This window comes from Nyctereutes procyonoides, unplaced genomic scaffold (genome assembly GCF_905146905.1).
Source record: "Nyctereutes procyonoides isolate TBG_1078 unplaced genomic scaffold, NYPRO_anot_genome, whole genome shotgun sequence".
Lineage (NCBI taxonomy): Eukaryota > Metazoa > Chordata > Mammalia > Carnivora > Canidae > Nyctereutes > Nyctereutes procyonoides.
In genome coordinates, this window is record NW_026575135.1 from 19,814,552 (window position 1) to 19,825,328 (window position 10,777).

The following is a 10,777-nucleotide window of genomic DNA, read 5'->3' on the forward strand; positions in this document are numbered from 1 at the left end:
CCAGGCCAGGCAGAGAGACCCTGGCAGTCAGGGCAGGGCATGGTGGAGGAGAACCTCAAGTCTCTGTCTCTGCACCCTGAAGCCACCACACTACGCTGGTGGCCTTGGAAGTGTAATTACTGCCTGCTGGGGGACAGATCAGTGCCTTTAATAGGCATGTTTATATAAAGGGCTTCCAGACTCTCAACACCTAGAAGGAAAGAAGAGATAATTCAATCTTGTTTTCAAGCAAAAAGAAAAGCAAAGAGGCGGGGTATGAGGGCGCCGAATCATCCCCCAGTTGAGGAGGCCAGAGTCTCAGACTGCATTCCACCAAAGCCATCTCTGCCGGGGACAAAGGAGCGGCTGTACTGAGCGGGGCTGTTTCTTCTCCAAACCACATTTGCAAGCCTGTTTAATCATTCTCTTCTAATCAGCGCCACCATTCCGCGCTTCACAGAGCAGCGGGGGCTGGCAGAGAGGGCCCTCCTGCTCCAGATGTACAGGCTTCAGGCCCCCAACAGGGGTCTGCCCCTGCTTCTTGTCTCCACTCCTGCTCCCGGGGCTCGCAGTCCCTGGGCTCCATTCCAAAGTGATCTCGAGCTGGGAAACTGTTCCTGCCTCCAGCTGAAGAGCATTGAGGAGCATAGAAGAGGAAAAGCAATTATTTTTGAAAACTCGAGGTCACCCCCTCAGGGAGCCCTCAAGTCCATAGTAAACCGAACTCCTGGTTTTAAAACCTGAAGGATTTTTAAAATCCTCCTCTGCCTGCCAAACAGGCTCTACCCTTTCTGAGTATGTGTAAATGGGTAATTTCTTACAACCTTAAGGCATGCTGGGAGCAAGATACTCACCCAGGTGACACTGAACCAGGTGCTTGGCCTGTGCTTTGAGTGGCATGGGAATCCCATGAAGCCAGAGAGATGTCTGATTAGATCCTGTCTTATGTCTCCCTGGAGTTTGAAATGCTTGATTTAGGGACGCCTGGGTGGTTCAGTGGTTGAGCGTCTGCCTTCGGCTCAGGGTATGATCCCGGAGTCCCGGGATCAAGTCCTGCATAGGCTCCCTGCAGGGAGCCTGCTTCTCCCTCTGCCTATGTCTCTGCTTCTCTCTGTGTGTCTCTCATGAATAAATAAATACAATCTTTTAAAAAATGAAATGTTTGACTTAACTATACCTGAAAATGTCACCATATTAGTGATCTAATGAACCTTTCTATTTATCCTGAACATTTTAGAAGTGGATAAGGTAGAGGGTGCTGAAAGATGATCTGTCAGATTATTGAAGTATAATACTACTTAACATTTGTTGAGGGCTTATCTTGTGCCCGGCACTTTACACATGTTGCCTGTTCAAGGCTCATCACACCCACATATAGGTAACCGACCTCTGATTTCTATCTCCAAGGAGGAACAGATTTAGAGGGGTGTTGCCTGGCCACACGTTAGAATCACCAGGGGGTTTATAAAAACACTGACGCCCAAGCTCCACCCCAGACCACCTGAGTCAATCTTCAGGGATGGAGCCTGGTCACGGGTATGATTTGAAGTGTTCTGGGTGATTCTAATGTGTAGGCAGAGTTGAGAAGATGGTGTTGTATAATCTGCTCAAGGTCGCCCAGCTAACAGTGGTGGACTCTAACCCAGCATGTCTAACTCCCCAGGCCTCATTTGAATATACCGCTAATCAGTGTCATCAGTTACCTTCTCAGAGGAACTAGGGATTTAGTTTCTTTTCCCCTTAACAACAAAGGCATATGTGAGCCTGAAACCTCTAGCAGCTCTGGAAGCAGATGTGTTTATTTCCTGCTCTAAATCTTCCTGATTGTACCAAATGAACATGACACAGTATATTAGTTTGCTATTGTCCCCTGATACAAATGGCCACAAACTTATGGTTTGAAACAATGCACGTTTATTCCCTTACAATTCTGGAAGTCAGAAGTCTGAAATCAGTTTCACTGACCAAGTCAAGGTGTCAGGGCCAAACTCCCTCTGTTCTCCCTCTAAGGGAGAATCCATCTCCTTGATATTTTCAGGGTTGTTTTGTTTTAAGGATTTTATTTATTTATTCATGAGAGACACAGAGAGAGAGAGAGAGGCAGAGGCATAGGCAGAAGGAGAAGCAGGCTCCATGCAGGCAGCCCGATGCGGGACTCAATCCCAGGACCCCAGGATCATGACCTAAGCCAAAGGCAGATGTTCAACCACTGAGCCACCCAGGCGCACCGTTTTCAGTTTCAAAACTTTTTTTTTTTTTTTTAAGGCTCCTTGGCTCATGGCCTCTTCCTTGATCTTCAAAGCGAGCAGCACAGTATCTGCCTCTTTCTCTCTTTTTAAAATATTTTATTTACTTATTTGAGACAGAGGGAGAGAGAGAGACAGAGACAGAGCAGGAGCAGAGGAGAGGGGGAAAGGGGGAGAGAGAAGCAGACTTCCTGCAGAGCAGGGAGCCTGACAGGGAGCTCCATCCCAGGACCCCAGAGGATCATGACCTAAGCTGAAAGCTTGACCGACTGAGCCACTCAGGTGCCCCCTTTTATAAGGATCTGCCTTTTATAAGGACCCTTGTGACTGCTTTTAGGGTCCACTTAGATAATCCAAAAAGTCTCCCCATTTTAAGATCTTTGGCTTACTCACATCTGCAAAGACCCTCTTCCATTTTACAGTCAGCCCCAGGGGCATGGTATGCAACTTTATAATCTGTCCTTGCCCCTACATTAATCAGCCCAAGGCTACTAGGCAGCTGACTTAAGTGAAACCAGAAAAAATCCATCATAAAGGAAAGAGACAGGTCAAAAATCAGGGAAAAACAAAGCATTCCGCTGACAATAAAATGATGGAAAGGGGGCCCATCAAGGTCTCTCACAAACAACTGTGGTAAGATCTAATATTATCGGGGCACCTGGGTGGCTCAGTCGGCTAAGTGTCTGCCTTTGGCTCAAGTCCTGGTCCTGGGATTGAGCCCCATGTGGGCCTCCCTGCTTGGTGGGGAGTCTGTTTCCCTCTCTACCCTTCCCCCCCCCCCCACTTATGCTCTGTCTCTGTCTCTCTCAAATAAACAAATAAAATCTTTTTTTTTTTTTTAAAAAGGATCTAATATTATCTGGGACCTCTAGAGAAAATAGAGACAAGCTCCTCAATTTGTTTTTTTTTTAATTTGTTTTTATTGCAGTTCGATTTGCCAACATGTGGTGTAACACCCAGTGCTCATCCCGTCAAGTGCCCCCCTCAGTGCCCGTCACCCAGTCACCCCATCCTCCCCTTCCGCAACCCTTTGTTCGTTTCCCAGAATTAGGAGTCTCTCATGGTTTATCTCCCTCATTTTTCCCACTCAGTTCCCCTCCTTTCCCTTATAACCTCTTTCACTATTTCTCATATTCCCCGTATGAATGAGACCATATAATGTTTGTCCTTTTCTGATTGACTTACTTCACTCAGCATAATACCCTCCAGTTCCATCCACGTTGAAGCAAATGGTGGGTATTCGTCGTTTCTAATGGCTGAGTAATATTCCATTGTATACATAGACCACATCTTCTTTATCCATTCATCTTTCGATGGACACTGAGGCTCCTTCCACAGTTTGGCTACTGTGGACATTGCTGCTATAAACGTCGGGGTGCAGGTGTCCCGGGGTTTCACTGCCTCTGTATCTTTGGGGTAAATCCCCAACAGTGCAATTGCTGGGTCGTAGGGCAGCTCTGTTTTTAACTCTTTGAGGAACCTCCACACAGTTTTCCAGAGTGGCTGCACCAGTTCACATTCCCACCAACAGTGTAAGAGGGTTCCCTTTTCTCCGCATCCTCTCCAACATTTGTTGTTTCCTGTCTTGTTAATTTTCACCATTCTCACTGGTGTGAGGTGGTATCTCATTGTGGTTTTGATTTGTTTTTCCCTGATGGCAAGTGATGTGGAGCATTTTCTCCTGTCAAGCTCCCCAGTTTGGTCTTCTTAGCCTAATGAAGGTGTTGCCTCAGGGAAAGCTGTTTATTCCTTTGAAGGAAGGTTCAGAAAAGCCAGGTGTGGGGGCAGCCTGGGTGGCTCAGTGGCTTAGCACCGCCTTCGGCCCAGGACGTGATCCTGGAGACCCAGGATTGAGTCCCAGGTTGGGCTTCCTGCACGGAGCCTGCTTCTCCATCTGCCTGTGTCTCTGCCTCTCTCTCTCTCTCTCTCTCTCTCTCTCTCTCTCTCTCTGTCTCTCATGAATAAATAATAATAAAATCTTAAAAAAAAAAAGCCAGATGTGTTGTCAAGTGCCCTTCTGCTAACAGAGGAATTTGAGGGGTGGATCCCCTCACCTCTAGAGATTAGGGGTTAGGCTAATGTTGCCCTCTAGTGTTTACAATAGGGGGTGACCAGAGGTCCCATGTTGAACTAACCGATCATTGGTCCTACACTAACAAATACGCTGTCTAGCTCTAACAGCTTCTGGAGCTGCATGCACACTTATCTATGGAAACCTCTTGAAATCTGGTGGAGAAATAAAAAATAAATAATAAATTGGTGGTAAATTTCAGGCAAAGACCCTCACGGGGAGATACCCTCATTCATACTTCTATTCGGGTTCAAAGCCATCTGTGATTCGGCTGACAGCAACAGGAGTGAAATCATGTTGGTTGATATTAGTTTGGTCTGAATGAAAATTTGGTTAAGAAAAAAAAATGCTGTAGCAAGTACCCAAGAGAGCCCCCGAAGAGCCCTGGCTCATGGCACCCACACCCTGCCCACCTTGCGTAGCCCCCTCCCACACACGTGAGCGACGGTGAGTGATGGTGCTGTGTCACACCCGAGATTAGATCATGGAAGACTGAGGCGTCTGTCTTGGGCTTTTTCTCTCTGATCTCTTCCTCCAGGGAAGCACGCTGCCATGTGAGCTTTGGGGACACGCACCTCTGACAAGCTGTGGCGTCCTTTCAGGCTGTCAACATCCCATAAGCGCACTTGGAAGTGGATCCACCAGCGCAGGCAAGTCGTCAGGGGGCTGCCAATGGCTTGGTCACAACCCCATGAGAGACTTGGAGCCAGAACCAGCCAGATAAATCATTCCTGGATTCCTGCCCCTCAGTAACTTGTTTAAAAGTGCTAAGTCTGGGTACGCCTGGGTGGCTCAGCAGTTGAACGTCTGCTTTTGGCTCAGGTCGCGATCCCACGTAGGATCGAGTCCCGCATTGGGCTTTCTGCATGGAGCCTGCTTCTCCCTCTGCCTATGTCTCTGCCTCTCTCTGTGTGTCTCTTATGAATAAATAAATCTTTTTAAGTGCTGAGTTTATTTTATTTTTTTTAAAGATTTTATTTATCCATGAGAGACACAGAGAGAGCAAGGCAGAGACACAGGCAGAGGGAGAAGCAGAAGCAGGCTCCATGCAGGGAGCCTGATGTGGGACTCGATCCCGAGACTCCAGGATCAAGCCCTGGGCTGAAGGCAGGCACTTAACCACTGAGCCACCCAGGGATTCTCAAGTGCTAAGTTTAGGGGCAATCTGTTATGCAACAATAGAGAATGAATACAACTGACTGTTCTGTCTCTGTTCTAGAACTGGCAATTTTTAGTTCCTCTAATGGGACATTTTGCAAACTTCCAGGTAACTTGAAGCATTTTGTCTATCTTTCAGAAGTGTGCAGTGACTGATTTTTCTCTTTTATAAATGTTCAGCCATTGACCTCTGTGTTCCCAGATTTTAATATGAAAAAAAGGCAAAGAGAAGATGACTTGGAATGATCTAATACCAAAAAAATGGGGATTGGCTGGTCAAGGCACACAGCTCATCATCACTGGTGCTTCCCTGACACAGGGGCAGTGGAAAGTGGCTGGGACCTCCTTTATCAGGACAGACCATTATATCCCAGGTGACCCTCTCTTTCTGAAAACCTGCATCTTCCCCTCCACTCCTCACCCCCCACCTCACCTTTGCCTTGACCTTCACCAGGACCCTTCAGTTTGAAGAACTTACTGTAGTGTTGGGAATCATCTTTTCTATTTCTGAACTGGGGTCTCGCTCTATCTGCTCTCCTAACTTGGCTTCTGGGTACCTCTCTTCCTTGCTCCTGACCTCCTTTTCTCAACTGCACACTGACTGCAGTGAAGTGACCCTGACTCTCTTTCCTTAACAACATTTCCACCTCTTCCAAGTCAAGGGAGCCTCAGCTGGAGGTCAGAATCAGAAGGAAAGCAAAGGGATTGGAGTAATTCACACCAGGGGGTGAATGGCTGATAGCTCCATAACTGTAACTGTAGCCCACCCCCAGGACTTAGCCTTAAAAACAAAAACAAATAAGAGTGAATCATGCTGGTGGCATTTTACATGAACTGGAGAAGAAAAAAAAGGAATTACTCTGGTACTGAGAAAGATAAAGGGACCAAAAACCCTCCCCATAGCCTGAGATAGACTTAAAGCTCTGGGACCAGAGCTGAGGCCGAATCAGCTCTGCCACTGACAGGCTTTGTGGCCTTAGCAACTTAGCAATCTCTCTGAGCTTCAGTTTCTACACCTGTAAAAGGCTGCGATGACCTCTGTATCTCATTTGTAATAAGCTACAAGCAAGTCAGCACAGGTGATGTGCCCAGCCAAGTGGGTGACCAGGTGCTAGATTTCCTTTCTTCTTTTCCTCTTTCCACCACCGAAAGTGGACTTCTTCCACCCCCGGCCCCAGCCCTAGGATCTGGTGTGTGGGCCACGAGCGAAGTGGACTGCAGGAGGAAAGCCAGATCTGTGCTGGCCCCCAGGATGGGGAGGGTAGCAGATGACCTTCTTCCCAGAAGCCCCTGGCCCCACATGCCCTGACTGGGTACAGATGGTGGAAGCTGAGGGTTGGCTGCAGGACAGGGCTGGCGGCTCCCAAGTACCACGCAGGGTGGAGGGGAAACAGCTTTCCTTTAAGGCAAGTTGGCTCAGCCCACTGCTTTGTTTAGCTTCAAACATTCAACTTCTCACTTCTATTTGAAAATCTGCATCTGATGTGACGTCCTGGCAGCTGGCGAGAAATGTGGGGAGCTGCATCTGTGTGTACGTGACAGCCTAGTCTTCTCTGTGCCTGGGATCACATTCAATCACTCATTCATCAAATATCCAGTAGGTGCTTACTATCTGTGCTAAATGCTGGGATCCAGTTGATGAACAAGACAGACATGGTCCCTGCCCTCAGACTGTAGGTTCATGGAGGGGAGGGGCCGCCAGTAGCTCATTACCCAAACAAAGCACACAGGTTGGTGTATGGTTGGGGCCGATGGGTGTTCTCAAGGACTGGAATATGCTACCATCAAGATGGGTAATGGCCTTTAACCAGGTAGAAGGGGCTGGTGAATTTAAGTGTTTCTGTTAATCCATTCATCCAACAATTATTTACATCTACTCTGCCCTAGGCATGTGTCAAAGCCCTCAAGGGAACGTCGCCTTGCCTACCAGAAGCTCCTTGAGGGATATGCAGACATGTGATCATTCTCCTCTGTACCCTCCATGCTAGACTCAGGCTTGGTGATGCAATAGGGACTCAGATACTGAGCCTGGGATGGAAAGCTATGCAGAAAAGCAGAGAATCCTTCCTGGCTGAACAGAGATTTGAGGAAGGGGGAGGGCCCAGATTATCACTAGTATTACTGTGAACTTGAGGGCCTGAGAGATTCAGGTTCTAGCTCTGGTTGTCTTACTCAAGAGCTGTGTGACTTCAGCCAGCCCTCTCCCTTGCTGGTCTTCAGTTTCCCCTACTGTACAAGAAAGGGGTTGGAACAGGTCAACATCTGGGTCAAAGCCACAGAGCCCAGGACAATATCTAGGACAGAGCAAGAACGATTATGTCATTTGTCAGAGGGGCCAGATGCAACCAGAGTTGGAGACGTGAGTACTGCTTATGACAAACAGTACTAAGCAATGCTGTGACACTCTCATCCTACCTGTTCATAATCAGGGTGATTTTGTAATCGGAGGAACACAGCATAGTTCAGTTTATAGTGATTCTTGGATCATTAAGTCTGACAGGCAAATTTCCCCTTAAAGCTTGAGGTTAAGTATATTTTCAAGTGATCATAGTTCATTGGTTTGTTTTAAAGAACAATTACAGTAGGGTGATAGGTACTATGGGACCTATAAAATAAGATTATAGACTCTATCCTTGCTTCCAAAGACTAGAATGTAGAAAGGAAAAAGTAGTTAACTTTCCATCAGAGACACCTGGCAAATACCACCTTGAATGAGTGATCAAGGAGAACCACACCAGTGATGGCAGATGTCACCTGGTATGTCGTGATAAGAAGAGCACTTCGCCTCTGTTATAGTCTTCCCATAAATCTATAACCTCAGTCTAAGCATGAGAATAACATTAATCAGGGACACCTGGGTGGCTCAGCAGTTGGGCAGCTGCCTTCAGCTCAGGTCATGATCCCAGGATCTGGGATCGAGTCCCTCATCGGGCTCCCTGCATGGAGCCTGCTTCTCCTTCTGCCTATGTCTCTGCTCTCTCCTCTCTCTCTCTCTCTCTCTGTCTCTTCTGAATAAATAAATAAATCTTTAAAAAAAGAGAGAATAACATTAGCCAAGCCCAGATTAGAGAATATTCTCTACTGAGCCAGAACTTCTTGAAACTGTCAGGCTCATGAAAAAATAAAGAAAGATTGAGAAACTATCATAGCCTAGAGGCGACCACGAGGAGACAGGACAGTGCCCCGCATTGGGTCATGTCGCAGTAAGAGGACATTAATGGAAAAACCAGTGAAATCCAAGTAAAGTCTGGGACTTACTTACTAGGTCTGTACCAATGCCAAATGTCCTTGTTTTGACATATATACCATGGCAACATGAGAGGGTCACAAAGGGGAAAACCGGACAAGGGCTATTTGTGAGCTCTTTGTACTATCTACACAATTTATTTTTTCTGTAAAACTAAATTTATTCCAAAATAAAAACTTTATTTTTAAAAAAGGAAATAGAAACATTTTAAGACTAAAATAAATGCATTTGGTAAAATGGAGGGAAGGATGATTAACAGACAAAATACTTTCCTTCTTAGAAAATACCATGCTGGGGTGCCTGGGTGCCTCCATCAATTAAGTGTCTGCCTTTGGCTCAGGTCATGATCTCAGGGTCCTGGGATGGAGTCCCTTCTCGAGTTCTCCACTCAGTGGGGAGTCTGCTTTCTCTCTCCACCTGCCCATCCCTCCCCTTCCTTGTGCTCTCTCTTTCTCTCTCAAATAAATAAAAAATCTTTTAAAAAAGAAAATGCCATAGAATAATTTGTTTCGTCCTAGTTGATGGGGTTAGGGTTTTTGATAGTTAACAAAATTCCTAAGTGAATGAAACCAAACTACAAGGATTTATGTAAGGTGCTGCCTTATAAACTCATACTTCAGCTTGGTGCTGATATAGAGGGTTGCACAAGATGAACCAAAAGCATAGGAGGAATCACTAACTCTGGAAGGGTCGCAGAAGACTTCCTGGAGGAAGGGGCATTTTGAATAGTATCTTAAAGGATGTATAGGGGCTATCAAGCTAATGAGAAGGAGTAAGGATAAGAATCTCTATAACTATATTTAATAAATATTTATTGGTTACCTACTAAGTGCCAGCCACTAGGCTAGGCTCTGGGGGTATAGCTTAAACAAAACCAAGAAATGTTCTCTGTCCTCATGGTGTTTTGTTTCCTGTTACCCTCTGCAACCTAGGTAATTACATGGCTATAATTATGGAGTGGATGTGGATCTTTAGGTATGTGTGTTCTAGAAATATCAGCTACTGGGGCCTGCCCTGTCACCATCCTGGCTTCTAAGGGACACCACTCCATGTTAGGCTTCTGCTGCGCACAGCACCATGTTTTTACCAGACTGGTTTGCCAGGTATGTGATCTGTGCAATTACACAAGACACTTGGGGTTTTTTTTGCTGTCATCATCTGGAAATGCTGAGTAATTTTACCTTTGAACTTGCATTTTGTAAGTGAAGTCTAATGAGATAATGGAGCATGCATGTGAGTGGGAAGAGATATACGAGGTACCAAGGCTTGCACGTGTGGGCTTGGCCCCACGGGGACGGCGAGCAGCGCACACAGCAAGCAGATGGCCTGGCCACTGCGTGTGCATATGCAGTACCTGGGGTGGTCTCGGGTAACAGTAGGACCCTGAGGGGGCAGCCAGGGCTGGGACATGAGTTCAGATTGCTGACAGTGAGGGTAGTAGCAACAGCAGAAGCAGCAGTGCTGGCAACAGCTGAGCCTCAGCAGAAAGGAGCCTTCAAATCTGAGATATCAACCTTTACTTGATTAGTCCTTGCATTTATTGAGAGGCTACTGAGTGTTAGCTTCCGTGTTTGATAGGAACTCTAGTTATGCCCCACAAGAGGTAGAAGGAATAACGGTTTTTTTTTCCTTTAGTTTTTTGTCTCAATAAAAAATATTATATAGCAAATTTGGAAGAAATAAAAAAGAGAGGAAAAAAAAGACTCCATAGACTCAAAACCTCAACAAATAACTACTACCATTATGGTATACTTTTTTCTAGACTTAGCTATGCACATTTTTACAGTGTTTAAACAATATATATATTTTAGCAAGCGAATATACCACATTAACTTTCTTTGACATTTATGTGGTTTCCAATTTTTTGATAAGACTTTGCTTTACATCTTTGTGTATAATTGTACTTTTTAATAAACTCACTCATTTCAAAAGAGCATGAAGTTCTTCATGAATATCAGATTATTTCCTAACCCAGAATTTCTGTTCTTTGTTGGCTGTGGTTGCTTTAGGCGAGTCATTCATTCATATGTTTGGTTATTTCAGCACTGACTTGTCCCTAGCTTTATAACAATACAT